We start from the raw sequence: 13,671 nt of genomic DNA, 5'->3' as shown, positions 1-13,671 counted from the left end.
AACTTTTGGCTCATTTAAACTTTTGTTTCCACCTGTAGATCGTTTGTAAAAATCCTGCTCAGTGCAAACAAAATAATAATAACGCTTAGTGCCGGGCAAAGTTTAAGCAAACAAAAGTCTCACAATCGGGTGGGCTTTAGACCAAAAATAATGGTTTGGAAGACTGGCGAAAAATACGAAAAAAAGAAACTTTGAGGTCTTTAAATTAATGCTTGGTTACCTTTCTTTTTCTTCCATTTTTTTTCCTTTGTTGCTGGGGCAACGAATCTTAAAAATTGCTCAAGTGGTTTCTGAGTAACTTGAGCCGAGAAACAAGTTTAAAGTGTGCTCACAGGCGCTGCCAAAATGAACGAAATTGAGACCCAAGCGCTTACCTTTATTGTAAGGGATTTACGCCTGAAAGCATGTTATAAAACAATAACTAGAAGATTTATTGTATGGCCTACCTGGCATACCGGTGCTTCTGTTTTCATTAATAAATGCCCAGGGTGGCTGCCCTGCGCCTTTCATAAATTTTCGGCGGCAACTGTACCCCACACCCTCACCAAAAATTTGTGGAGAGACTACTTTCTTAAATGGAATGTTTATTCCACAGTCTTCTACCCTTAGGATTATTGCCTGTTAGCCGAAAGACTAATTCGTATTTATAACTGGAAATCCACAGAGATTTATATGGGCACTTATCTCAAACAATTGCATTTATATGTAACGAAAGACAAGCAACTGTACTTAAACATATTTTAACAATTTTCCGTTTTTCCTTATCTTTACCTTTATCCCGAATTACATTTATCTTATTTTAATTTGAAAAAATGTTACTTTCTAAAGGTAAATAACATTTTAATGACACTGTTGATAAACAAACTCTCCTACCAACACTGGTTGTAAATAAACTCACTTATCAACACTGGGTGTAAGTTTGCTCTTACCAATACTGGATACTCGTCCACCCTTCTAAATATGACTCTTTTAGCATTTTTACTTACTTACATTTATAACGTGTAATCACATTTAATCAAGAGATACATCTTGCCTATCTAACCTAATTCTACTTCCTCCAATCGTGGATGCTACCGCACCGCTTAATTGAAGAGGCAGTAACTTTTTCGCAAGTCAACTTCCTGCTTAATCATCTGTGCTTAAGTGAGGGAGACAGATATGCTGTGGTCTATCAGCTCGACAAATCCCTGAGGCAAATATCATTTTAACAATGGCATTAAATGAATTTGCATAATTAGCTGCAGCTTAGTCAAGTACTCGTCATCCCCCGACCAACTTCTCCATTTATCCACGTTTTTGCGCTCCCCTTGTGGCCATGGTCCTGTGGTTATGATGCATGTGTGACATTAGCTCAGACACGTAATGCCAAATGGGTTCGCACAGCGGGTGGGACGAGATTCTATATATGGGGGGAAAGTCCAGTAAATAAGGGAGCGAAGCTATCAGTATACGGAATTTATGTGCTTTAACCCACATCATCTTTAATGACAACATTTGCGATAAATTCTTTTCTTTAATAATCCTACGCAATGTGGCTTAAAATCATTTTCTCAATGTAACTCTTATTATTATCTTGCCAAATTTGTATTGTCTAATATTAATCAACTCTTGCATCAAGTAGTTTTGCAATCATGTTCACAGCTGATTGCGCACTTTGCATCAATTGGCAATGCATTTATCTGAGAAAATCCATCTAATCCTGGCTCTCAATTCATAATTCAATCTTAATCGAATCAAGTGAACAACAATTTGCGAACTAATTAATTATGGAAATGCAGCAAAACGCATACAAATTGAATGAGCTTAAGATGGGAATTGCTGGCGGCTAAAGGAGAAAGAGACTGGCCATAAATCCTCTCAACGGCAATAGAAGACTTTGGAGCACAAAGTTGGCCGAGTGAAAGTGAGATGTGAAAAGTTTAGAGGCCAAGTTAAGTCAAGTCCCCGGCCAAGCATGTTTAGCAAAGTTCATTAAGCACTTAACAAACAGAGCGCACCAAGGGAACTTAATGTGCTTTGGCGTAATTCAACTAAACAAAGTACCAAAGTTCTTAGCCCAGTTCAGTTCAGTTTGGTTCGGCTCGGTTCGTTTTGGTTTTCCCGGGGAAGAGGGCAATGTTGCATAGATGAAAATCAAATGCGGTCATATCCTCTTACTCCACGTCCATGTATGCACATTCCTGCACCCACACATGCAGCTGAATGTTTTGGTCATTCAGGAGCGTCCTGGCATTTTTGCATTTACCGTCAGCGTCCCCGCCAGTGGCTGCAAAACTGTGCCACAGCACATTGTTGTGGCTGCGGCGGTGGAACCCCTTGGTTTTCACACTTAAAAAAAATTTGCAAGAGTTATACAATTAAGGCAGAAAGTTTCTTCTTTTAAATTAAAAAAAAACGAATAGACAGGCTATGAACCAAAAATTTTAAATACAATAATTTATAAACATACATTGTATCTTCAGCTGCAAAATAGTATTTAAGTATATATATTTTAGTTGATGAAAATAACAATATCCTTTATAAGTAAAGATCCTTACTTAAAAGCTTTATAGATTTTTTGAATATTTTTAAAAATGAATATATATATCAGTTCAAGAAAATAATCAACTTACTTGTACACAGATACCTAGAAATTCTTTATCCTGTTTCAAGACTTTTTTAGATTCTTAGAATATATTTTTTCCAGTGCATGAGTATGGTAGAATGTAACCAGAGAGAAGGTTCAGAGGGGCAGAGTTTGTTCAAGCGAACATTGTTAGCCTGCGGCCAAAAGGCTTTCAAAGTTTTCGTGGTTTGGCTGCCAAGGGGTGGTAAAGGGTGGCAAGATGGCCAAGGGTTATGGGGGGAGGTTGCTTTAAATTATTGCCAAACATGGTGGATGGTGGGCGATATGGGGGTGCTCTATAGAAAGGGGTGACCAATCGGCCCATGCTCTTTTGCCAAAGGATAAGGAAAAAAGTTAATTGGCAAATGGCCAAATGAGTTCAATTTGAAGTTGGCTCAAAAGACAGGAAAAGTGAGTGAGGGAAGTTGGTTCATTTCGAATGGATTCATCTGAAATGAAAGAAATAGTTGAAACTGCTGAAAGTACTGAAAAGTTTCCAGAGAATTTATCCATTTTTTAAAACTACAGAACGTTTTATTTTTACTGCAATCAAGTTTGATTATCACAAATGTTCGAGTAAAATATTTGGTATTTTAGGACTTAACAAAAAATATGTAATGTATATTTAATGAACAGGATTCATTTTCCTCCCTAACATTTTCGTTTGTCTTTTCTTTTGCCTATAGCTTCTATTTTTTCCCCATATTTTGTTGAAAGTAATGCATTAACGTAATTTGACTGACATAAGGCATCAACGTCAGATTTAACATATAGAAAACCCCAAACCCCAACTTGTCATTTATAAATTTAGCCTGACTGTCAACGCTTTTTTTGTTGCGGGTTTCCCCATTTTGTCTTGTTGCTATTTTTAATATGCATCCCATTTGGCATTCGCTAACCCAGATTCAGATATACTGGTATATATGTATCTTTTAGCTACTTCTCTTCGTTACTTTGAGCGACATATTTCAGCTTTGCCCTCTTCTTCCACCTTTTCATTCTGTTTTTTTTTTTGCCTCCTTGGCCATTACCATTAGCATGAAATGGCTGCCGTTTTGCTGGCCATTTTCGGGCACCCCTCCACTTGGGAAGCTTCGTCTAATTACGCTCTTAAAACAAAAAAAGTTAATGCATAAAAAATAGCTCGTTAAATGCTCCCCCCTGCAGCTCAATGACATTTTTGGGTCTTGGCATTGTTATTGCAAAACATTTTCGTTATGCATTTTAAGCAGACACAAACACATTTTTAAATCTCTAATTTTTTTATATCCTTTTTCATTGCAGATCAATTTAATTGAAATTGTTTTTTATATTTGGTAAGTTTTTATCAAAAATGTATATACTTAAGTTTACAAAAATAATTAAATTGCTTTGTCATTTTTCTGAAAGCTTAAGCTTTGAATTTAGTTTGTGGAGAAGATGTTATCTCTCGAGGAAACTTTTCAAGAATTTAGCTTAAATTCCGATTAGATGCAGCAAATGGCATGGCAAATGATACGAACTTTTCCAGCTATTTCATCGTGCATTATGCTGACCCCAAAACTCATTAACTATGCTTTTTCGGGGCGAATTCGAGCAATTTAGCGCCACAGAAAATGCAACGCTTTTTGGCTCCTAATTGCTGGCATTTGGCATCCGAAAATTTGCCTGCCCAATGAAGCATGCCACCAAAGTCCTTTTCCCCCACGATTAAGCAAAAGATGAAGGAAAATGCAGCCGCAGCGCAGGGCGAAATCTAATTTAAAATTTTGTGCGACGTTGGCGGGAAATGAAATTTTTTCTCCATGGTTTGTTTTTTCTCATCGCTGATTAAACGGCATGCTCATCTCAGCTCAAAATCACTAATGGCCCACCAACCAAACCCGCATATGATGTTAAATTAGAGCCCGAACTTTTGATGCAGCATGATTGGGTGTTTGGCATTTGGCGTTGATTTGAAATTGTGTTCTCTTTGAAAGTTTCATTGGGGAAATGCTTTTGGTTTGAAATTTCTGCGTTCGCTTAATTAACTGCTTTTGATAATTTTGAGCGTTGCGCCAAACCATAGGCACACACACAGAAGCAGGCTAATTGCTATTTAGTTTGAAATATTTCGTAGCATACTTTTATGGGTGGCATTTATATTAGCTTTCAGAGAGGTGAAAGTAAAGTGTATTTAAATATTTTAATATTACAGATAAAAACTAGAAAATTTCTTAGTAACTATTATAAAAACACCTTTATAAGAAGTCAATAAAATCTATATAATAGCCAGTCTGTGGTTTTACTTATGAATATATTAATTAATTGGCTTTGCTATTATCATAACCATTTCATCACAATTAATAACAGAAAATCAAATTTGTCATTTGGAAACCCCTTGTAGCAAACCACTTAGTGCTAATTTAATTAATGAAGCATAATGTTATATCCTTCTCCAGTTATTCAATATTTCGAACAAAACCGCAGGAATATTACTGATGAAAAGGACTCTGGTTGCTTAATGGGTGGGTACTGACCACTCAGTTTCCCCTGGGCTTCGGAAATTGAGCCACCTAAACAATTGTCAATTAAATTTTACTCCTGTTGCCTCGTCGGCTGGTGTGGGTGAATGTTATAAATGCCAAGACACGTTCGATGCGGTGGTGGAATTTTCAATCGGTTCACACCTCCCACTCCACCTGCTAAACGACCTTCCACCCACTGAAGGTCCGCAGACGCGTCTCTAATTTGCATTAAAAGGTGAGCCAGCTGGTTGCACCCCTTTTGGCCACTGGATGCTGTTGCTGGCAACCAACTGTTGCGTAACTTGGGGGTAATCACAGTACGGCACGGCATAACAGGCCTTGCAACCCTTCACCACTTCAGTTGTTGATTTAATTTTATAATTTTAACGCACAATTTCCCCAATAAATTTCCATTGTGGGTATCCATGATTTGTGTTTAAATATTTGCAGTCCTGGGAAATCATTTCGCAAGTGGAATAAATTACTCATTGATCGGCGGACGCTTTTAGAAAATTGTTTCCACCAAATTGCATTTATTATTTGTCACGTTTTCCAATCAGCATTATACGAACGGTCATTGCCTAATTAAAAATGCATGAAAATTTTAATTTTCCATTCTGAGAAATGGGTAATATGAGATTTTTTATTGAACTACGTTTTTTTCCCATGAAATATCGCTAGAAAGTCACTATCTATATATAAAGTTTATCTCGTGTGGGTGAAGCAAGCAAATATTTAGTCAAGTGTTCGATTTGGAACTGAAAGGCAATAATTGTGACTCACTTGAGAGTGCACTGAGTCCCAACCCATTCAAACATTTAATTTTTTCTCTTTTATTTGGATCAAAATTGAAATTTAATTTCCTAATTGAATGGTTTTGCCATGTTCTCTCTGAACGAGGGGTTTCCCCTGTCCTCCACTGCCAATTTCCATTTAATTGAAAATTTATCAGTTGCATTTGCATATGCTCGGCTCCCATTTTCTGAAATTGACATTCCTCCATGCATTTGTGGACCTTTTGAACGGCAAAAGCCAACAAATTTTCTACGCACACTCGGTCATTATTAGTTTCTTCAAATTGCCTTTTAGCTTTTTGTGACTTCCCTTTTACTTGGTTTTTTAAAGGACTTTTTCTTAAAGGAAATTTAGAAATATTTTTAAAAATTTATCTGTGTTATTATTGGGGTATCAAAGAAAAAACAAGAATTTAAATTACTTAAATTTAAATGTAAAAAATTATTAAATTTAACCAGATTAAATGCTTAAGTTTCCTGAAAAAATATTTGTTGTACCAGTATAACAATTCTTTAAAAAAAAATGAAGCTATAAAGATATTCTACATTTTAGATTCAAACTAAGTATAGAAATAATGTTTTAATGTTTTAAAAACGTTTTTAAACTTTATGAAAATGTTCTAAAGAATGCTTTTAACTTTAATTGGTTTCTTCCCGCCCTTATACGCATAATAACCATTTGTGACTGCAGCTGCATATGGTTGCTTTAATGATATAGTCGCCCTTATTGCTGCTGCTTCTTTTTAACTCCACCCCCGTGGACATTTAATTTGCCATTGACAACGTGAAAAACTTCACATGGCATCGTTGAAATATTTGCGTGGTTCTCACCCTGTCATTTCCTCCGGTTCCATCAACATTAAATGACTGCGTCGGTCGCTTAATTGAGATTGTCGGGGGTGTGGGTATTATCGCTCGCTTATTAATTTATTTTTATGTTTAATAACAGGCGCAAGGCTGTGGCGCCATTGCAAAGGGTGACGCCAAAAAACGAGGAAAAAAATATAAGTCTGATAAAGGCAGTAGGCCAGGCCAAAACAACAATGACATTGTGAAGAGGTTGTAAATTAATACCCATAGCATGCGCCCACCATCTATCTCATCATTATCTATCCATCGTTGTTTATCGGTTAACCAAAGTACCGAGAAATAGGTTCATAAATTTCCGCCGAATATTCGTGGAACTATTTTCCCCGATTTCCTGTTGTTTTCCTGTTTTAAATGAAAGGCAGCAATTAAAGCTGTTTTGTGGCGGGTCCAAAAAGCCACTTCTGCGGGGATTATGGATATCGTTGGCTTGGCTGGCTACCTCGCCTCATTCGGTGGTCGTTTAATTAATAGCAAGCTGATTAATTAGTATTTGTGTGCGATATCCTTGGCCGCAGGGGAGGGTCACTTCTGGAGTTGAGGGTCGCATTTCCGGGCTTTAACTGCGCTTCGCGGAATTGCATTATTTCCATCTACTGCCATGTAAAGGCTGATGCTGCTGCCAATGCAAATTGCCATTAATTTCATTAGTTGATTGTCGTCATGGCAATTCCCTTTGTGGATTTTATAATTGCCGGAACCACATAATGGTGGAAAGGGGAAAACAGGGGAGTAGGCCTTGGGCTGAGTGGAAATATGCATATGGTGCTTGCTAATAAATTAATTGGAGTGGGTGTGAAAATGGTGAAATGCTGTTTGTTTTGCGGTGACTGCCAATTGCACATTCCCTTTAAACTTCACCCTTTAATTGCTTTTAATTGAATAATGTTAGTTTGTTGGTAAGCACTTTTTTTCCCGTATTGATTTCAGCTTTGGGCAGCCTTTGATAATAAAAATAAATTATTCATAAATTTATTTTTCAATTTATTTAAATTGTAATATACTTGGATTCCATGTTTTTTCCTTTTATTTATACCTTGTCATTTTTTCACCACAAATGTTGCCGCTACCAAAATCCATCAAATAAAATCAATTTATTTTCAAGCTTCTTTGCCTAACTTTTTTTTTCTTTTCCCCATATCCTCCTCCAATCGCTTGGCTGCAATCGAAACTTTTTCAGATTACCCTAGACCAAAGCAAAGGAGCAAACAAATTTTATATGGAATTATATTGCATTTTTATTACCTACCGCATATAAATTTTTTGTCAAAGCAGCCGCCGGGCACGTAACATTTTAAAAAAAAATTTTGGCTTGATACAATTTCTTGTATTATCACCCAAAAAAATGTATGCAAACACACGAACCAGAGGCAGCTTGAATCGCAAAAGGAGACCGTTCAAAGGGGCGTATGGGCAATTTTATTTGCATGCGTGCGTTCCAACGGTTGCCCTGCGGCTCCTTATCACTTTATATATGTAAGGGTGTGTGGGTGTGGGAGTGTGTGGGAGTGTGTGGTTGTGCGGAGAGAGTTCCTTGATGGTGTGTGTAAGATATAGATTGGGGTAGACGGCGACCCTCAGTCGCGCAGGCAATCAAACTCCATGTTCCGGAACACGTATACGCCACGTAACCCCGCCAAAAAAATATACATATTAGGAACTCCTCTTTACTCAATCATTTCAATAAAATGATTTTTTCATTTGAAAATAGTAATTCACTTAATGAAAAAGAAAAGCATACTTTAAAAAACATTTTTTTTATCGATTTGTTGTTGTTTTATAACCATTCAATTAGTTCCATCAGTTTAAAATAGCATTTCTTTATTCATACAGCTAAAAATAAATAGCTTTGAATATATGACATAATTTTCAGTACTTTACATATTTTTACCTGCACATAAAATCCACATAGAGGCTGGGATGTAAATAATGTCAGACCATCTTATCGAATATCAGAGAAAAAATGGTGAGGAAAAAAGGTTCGGGGATGAGTTTGTGTGTTTAAAATTTATAAATTTATATATGCGCAGCCTGAAGGGAAGCTGTTGTTTATTGTCTGACAAGGTGGCGCCTTCTTTAATGCCTTTTCATGCCTTATTTAAAATGATTTTCAGTTTACCACTCAGGAAATTACTTTCATTTATTGCTTTTGTCTTTTTTTTCCTCCGCACATGGGGCAGGATATTCCTCTATCTTCACACCTGTAGTCAAGTTAAATAATGTTTTTGAGGTGACTTTATTGTAATGCCCAATTAAATACAAAAAAAACGAAGGAAATTCATAAAGGAAATCTCGTTGGGAGGTAAAAATTTAATTTTCCGCCACAGAAAATAAAGGAGACGGGCAACCACAAAATTAAAACTCAATATGTGCGAAAGGGCGGGACATTCAATTAATGGACTGGAATGGCGCACACACACAGACAAACCAAGTTGAGTTAGTGGCAAACGGCAAAAGACAAACATCAATGTGCAAGAGTGTAAGAGTGTGAGTGTGGTGAGGGAGCAGGACAGATGGCTGGTGTGAGGGAGAGGGCCATGGCCAATTCCCAGGACTCAAAGGAAGCCAAAGCCCCAGAAAACCGCCCTCGAGGCTCTTGAAGACAAAAGCGTAAAAGGAAAAAGTTCAACATCTCAAAAGGAAGCCGAGATATGGGGAGTGGCAGGAAAAGGATGACAGCTCAGCATATTCAGAAATGGGTAGAGTCGGTTCTTGGCAGGATTAAGAAATGGACACATCCCAAAGAGCGATACATATGCAGATACTGCTAGGATCAGAATACTAGAGATTTTTTGGGAAGAAAAAAGATTAGTTATAATATCCTTGAATAATGAGGTATCTTAACTTATTCCTCTATAAAACTTTATTTTAAGATGTTTTACCTTGCTTTTGATTGCGGAATAAAAGGTTAATATAGTTTGTTTATAGAAAAATTTAAAAAATGATAAAATATATAAAGTTTATAAGTTTTAAATTCAAACTTTGAATCAACATAAAAACGTGTTCCTCCTTTAGAGGGGTGTTCTTCACAATAAAACATTTTTACTTGCAACTATTTTGATGTGCTCATCTGTGGTTATATTGACATTCCCATAGACAAAAACTTCGAATGCAATGATGTTGCATAAGTTGGTGATTAGGAAAAAGACAATCCTGATAACACAGACACACATACCGAATGCCTCAACAGCCGGAGAGAGAAATCAATGTCAGTATGACGCCCTTTGATGTTGTGGGCGTGCCCGGGGCGAAAGTAAACTGAATCTTATGTGTAATTGAATGTGTGTTTGCCAGTGTTTGCTGGGTGTGTTCAACTAAGCCGCCTAAGCCGCCCTCGTCTGTGTCTCGGATTGTTTAGCATAAGTTTCTTACATCCCATTTCCAGCCCCGCCCACCATCTCTTTATGCAAATGCGTTGGCACTTTATTGCTTTTATTTATGTAATTTGTAGCATCTTCTTGTCATTTACCAAGGCAAACATTTGCATTTTCCAACTTAGTTTGAGTGGGAATTCCGCAAAATAGCAAAAAACTTTGCGTTTGTTTTTTAATGGCATTTTGCGGGGAACTCAAAGATCTTGCAATTTATTGTGGCAGGCTGAGAAACCAGGAAAGTATTTGGAATATTTTTGGGAAGTCAATTTATTGACACTTAATGCAGTTGGAGATTATTTTCGCTTAATTTATGAGTTGAACTGATAGCATAAATAATTTATTAATTTTTTCTTTTTACTTATTTTTATTGCAGGTAAGCTGTCCCAACTGTGCTGCTTGTTTTAAACGAGGCTTAATATATTCAGTAAGACCTATCCTTACATATGATATTTTTATTTATTTAATCTTAATTCACACGATAAATCTATCTCGAAATAAAATGTTTGGCCAATTAGACGCCCATTTTTTTTATTTTCACCCAAAATGGCTGCCGCAGACATATTTATGCTAGTCAGCAAACTGTTTAAAATGGAGCAGACGAGAGCTTGAAAAAGGAAAACATTCTGCTGGAAAACATAGGGCGAGACACTAAAAAAAACCGGAAAAGAGCAGATGGCAGTCAGACAAGGAGACAGGCAGGACCACCTCCCTGGGTTTTTTATTGTTATGGCGATGTGTGTTATCCCTTTTTGTCGCCAAGCCTTTTCCTCTTTCGTCTGGCTTCCAATCGAGTTGTGGATCTGTGGAATCTGAGACGCAATCTGAAACAGAATCAGCGCCTGAATCTGAACCAGAATCTTAAACTGAACCTGAGCCTTCGGCCTCCATAGTCCGGAGGCATCAATCACGTTTTTTCACGGACTTCTGGGGCCCGGCACTTTGGTATTTCCACTTCATTTTTGTCGATTTCGTGGGCAATCAAGCGCAAATGCCCACGGTAAGCTCGATTCTACGGTGTGAGCACCTGGCTGATTCACGTTTTTATTAAGTTCATGAAAGGGCGTGAAAACAAGACCACACCTCCGGTCATCATCATCATTATGGAGTTGGCCATATTTTTTGTTGCATTTTTCGCCGATTTTTTATGAGTTTAAAGATCTGTGTAAAATTCGCAGACCAATTTCATTCCTTCGCCACCCTGCCAATTTATTTGTCCGCATTTGATGTCCTATTTATGCTTCATTGGAGCCGTTTTAACAGTGTTTGGTCTTATTGCGGATTGCTTTGAGTTCCTGGAAAATCACTCAACAGTTACGCCTAGACTCAAAAATTAAGCCGGGGAAATGTCTTAATATTTGAACCACTAGATTTGATTGATTTTTGAGGGGTTTCTTAATAAAAGAAATATTTTTTCTTCGAAATATTTATTTTACCAAATTTTTTGAAGAAGGTGTAGAGATATAAATTCTAATATATATTTCAGCAACTTTCACAAATAAAGCTTTATATATATTTCGATTAAATGTTTCGCCAGTTGCGATAATTCTTTACAAACTTTTCGTTGAAGGAAAATTAAAACGACCGAAAGCTGATGCGCACAGGTCCAATTCGTGGCCCCGAAAATTTCCGCAACATTTGCTGCCCCCTGATAAAAGAACATTTTGCCAACTGACCGAAGGCATTTAAAGTTTTCGTTTGCATTTTCCAGTTCCAGTTTCTTCGCTTTTTTTTTTATGATTGTCACGACTTTTGCCCAGCTCATCTGGCTTGTCCATCAGAATGAGAACCCGAGGCGAAGATGCGACTCTCATTAGTTGAACAACTGAATTTGCCAGGGGCCAACTTTTGTGGAGATCGGGGGAATACAGAGATATATATCTGGATGGATACATGCCTTAGCATTTCAATCAATGAGGCTGAAGGGAAAAGTTGTTCCTGCACCCAAACGCATACTAAAAAGGCCACCAGCTGATGATGGGGAAAAAGATGATGGTGAAAAAAAAAATGGGAAAGAGGGAAAGTTAGGGCAAATTGAATTTTGAGCAAAAAAAAGTTTGCCGTTTCAGCAAGGCAAGAAAATCTTTTAATTCAATCGGCGCCGCGCTGAAAGCTCAAACTTATCTTAAGTTATTGACGTCTGGTTGTACTAGGCGTATGCTTAATATTTCTCATATTTCTCTTCCGCCATCTTGTTGTACTAGGCGTATACTTAACATTTTTCCCTAATTTTTTTTTTCGACCTTTTTCATTGGTTTTTTTTTTCTTGGACCGGAAGACGCAGATTTGCCTGCCAGTTGCAGCTGCTGCTGCTTCTGGCGAAAACGGAAATGAGAAGTCATGGAGCATTTATCCAAGGATCTTGGCCGAATGGCCCCGAAAAAACCACCCCTTCCATCTCTCATCTTTGTACTTTGGGTTCCACTTTATTTTATTATTACGTTTTTTGGGTCTGGGTCTCCTACTCACATTTGCATATCAATTTGTTCGCATTCGTTCCTGCTGTGCTTTCCAGTTTTCCCGCTTTTCCCACTTTTCCCTTATTTCCTTTTTCCTGGCATTTCATTGCATACTTTTGGGAGTACGTAGCGAAGTGCATTTCACATTTTCCCCATTGTTGTGTAAGGGGTGAAGGGGAGAAAAGAGTGGATGCTGCGCGTAATCAGGCAAAAATCTGTCTAGCTTTTAGTTTTGTTTTCGCTCGGGGAGTTCCTACGGCTTTTTCGAGGGTCTCAGGGATCCGAAATCTGGATTTGGCATCGGGTTTTCTTCACTCCGCATTCTAATATTTTAGTGCCTTGTTTATTTGCCATTTGCCGCTATGTTTGCTTATCGCTTCTGACAAATGGCATCTGGTTGGAGGATTTGTGCTGCTTGGTTTTTATGGAGACCCCTGCGCAGCTGGATTCGAAATTTGTCTCGTATTTATGATGCATAAATCTTCAGGGATTTGACTTTATTAAATGTGACTGTCGAGACATGATTAATGCCGCCAAAGATAGTTAACAATAAAGATGTTTACCCGTTTTCGACTATAAACCAACTAAATCTTTAGTCACCACTTTAAATATTGAAGGAACTTTTGGGAAAACAATTTGCTCTTAATGAAAATATACGTTTCAAAATTAATTTGAAATTCTTTTTTACTCAATTCGAGTGTAATGTTATGACCTCAATTCAGGAAAAAATTCCTTCCGTGTTTTACCAATTTAACAAACCAAATTGTTACACAACAAATAAAAATGAATGTCAACTAGAAAAGGAAAAAAACCCGCTGGGAAATTCTGCAACTGCTAAATGGAAGCTGTCGTTTGTTTTGACATTTCGCTAATAACTGAAAATTAGTGTTTCTGCAGTCAGCGGAATTGCAGCTCTCTACAGCAACAAAAAAATGGTGTAAAAAGTGTGTTAAATGGAAAATGAGAGCTTAAAAATAACACGTACAAATGGATGCAAATTGTCTACCCATTATTACTTTATTATTTTGGTAGTAGTTTTATTTTAGTTGAGATTACTTTGGGATAGCAGACAAAAATTGGTAAAACTTT

General features: G+C 37.3%; 2 protein-coding genes across 15 annotated transcripts in view; both read left to right on the top strand.

Moving 5' to 3' along the window:
- Nucleotides 1-13,671, top strand: part of Fur1 (Furin 1) — a 141,058-nt gene that overhangs the window by 56,809 nt on the left and 70,578 nt on the right. Inside the window, exon 1 of one of the 7 annotated variants that reach the window (XM_070996892.1) lies at nt 3,826-3,921. The exons of the other annotated variants lie outside the window; for them this stretch is intronic. The gene's annotated coding sequence lies outside the window, so the exon portion shown is untranslated. Of the gene's footprint in view, nt 1-3,825; nt 3,922-13,671 lie in introns of those variants that run through there. 7 annotated transcript variants of the gene reach the window in all.
- Nucleotides 1-13,671, top strand: part of Muc96D (Mucin 96D) — a 200,641-nt gene that overhangs the window by 173,155 nt on the left and 13,815 nt on the right. The gene's annotated exons all lie outside the window — the stretch shown is intronic.

The sequence above is a fragment of the Drosophila suzukii genome, chromosome 3 (assembly GCF_043229965.1).
Source record: "Drosophila suzukii chromosome 3, CBGP_Dsuzu_IsoJpt1.0, whole genome shotgun sequence".
NCBI lineage: Eukaryota > Metazoa > Arthropoda > Insecta > Diptera > Drosophilidae > Drosophila > Drosophila suzukii.
Note: the sequence above shows the minus strand (reverse complement) of the source record. Positions and strands in the feature narration are given on the sequence as shown.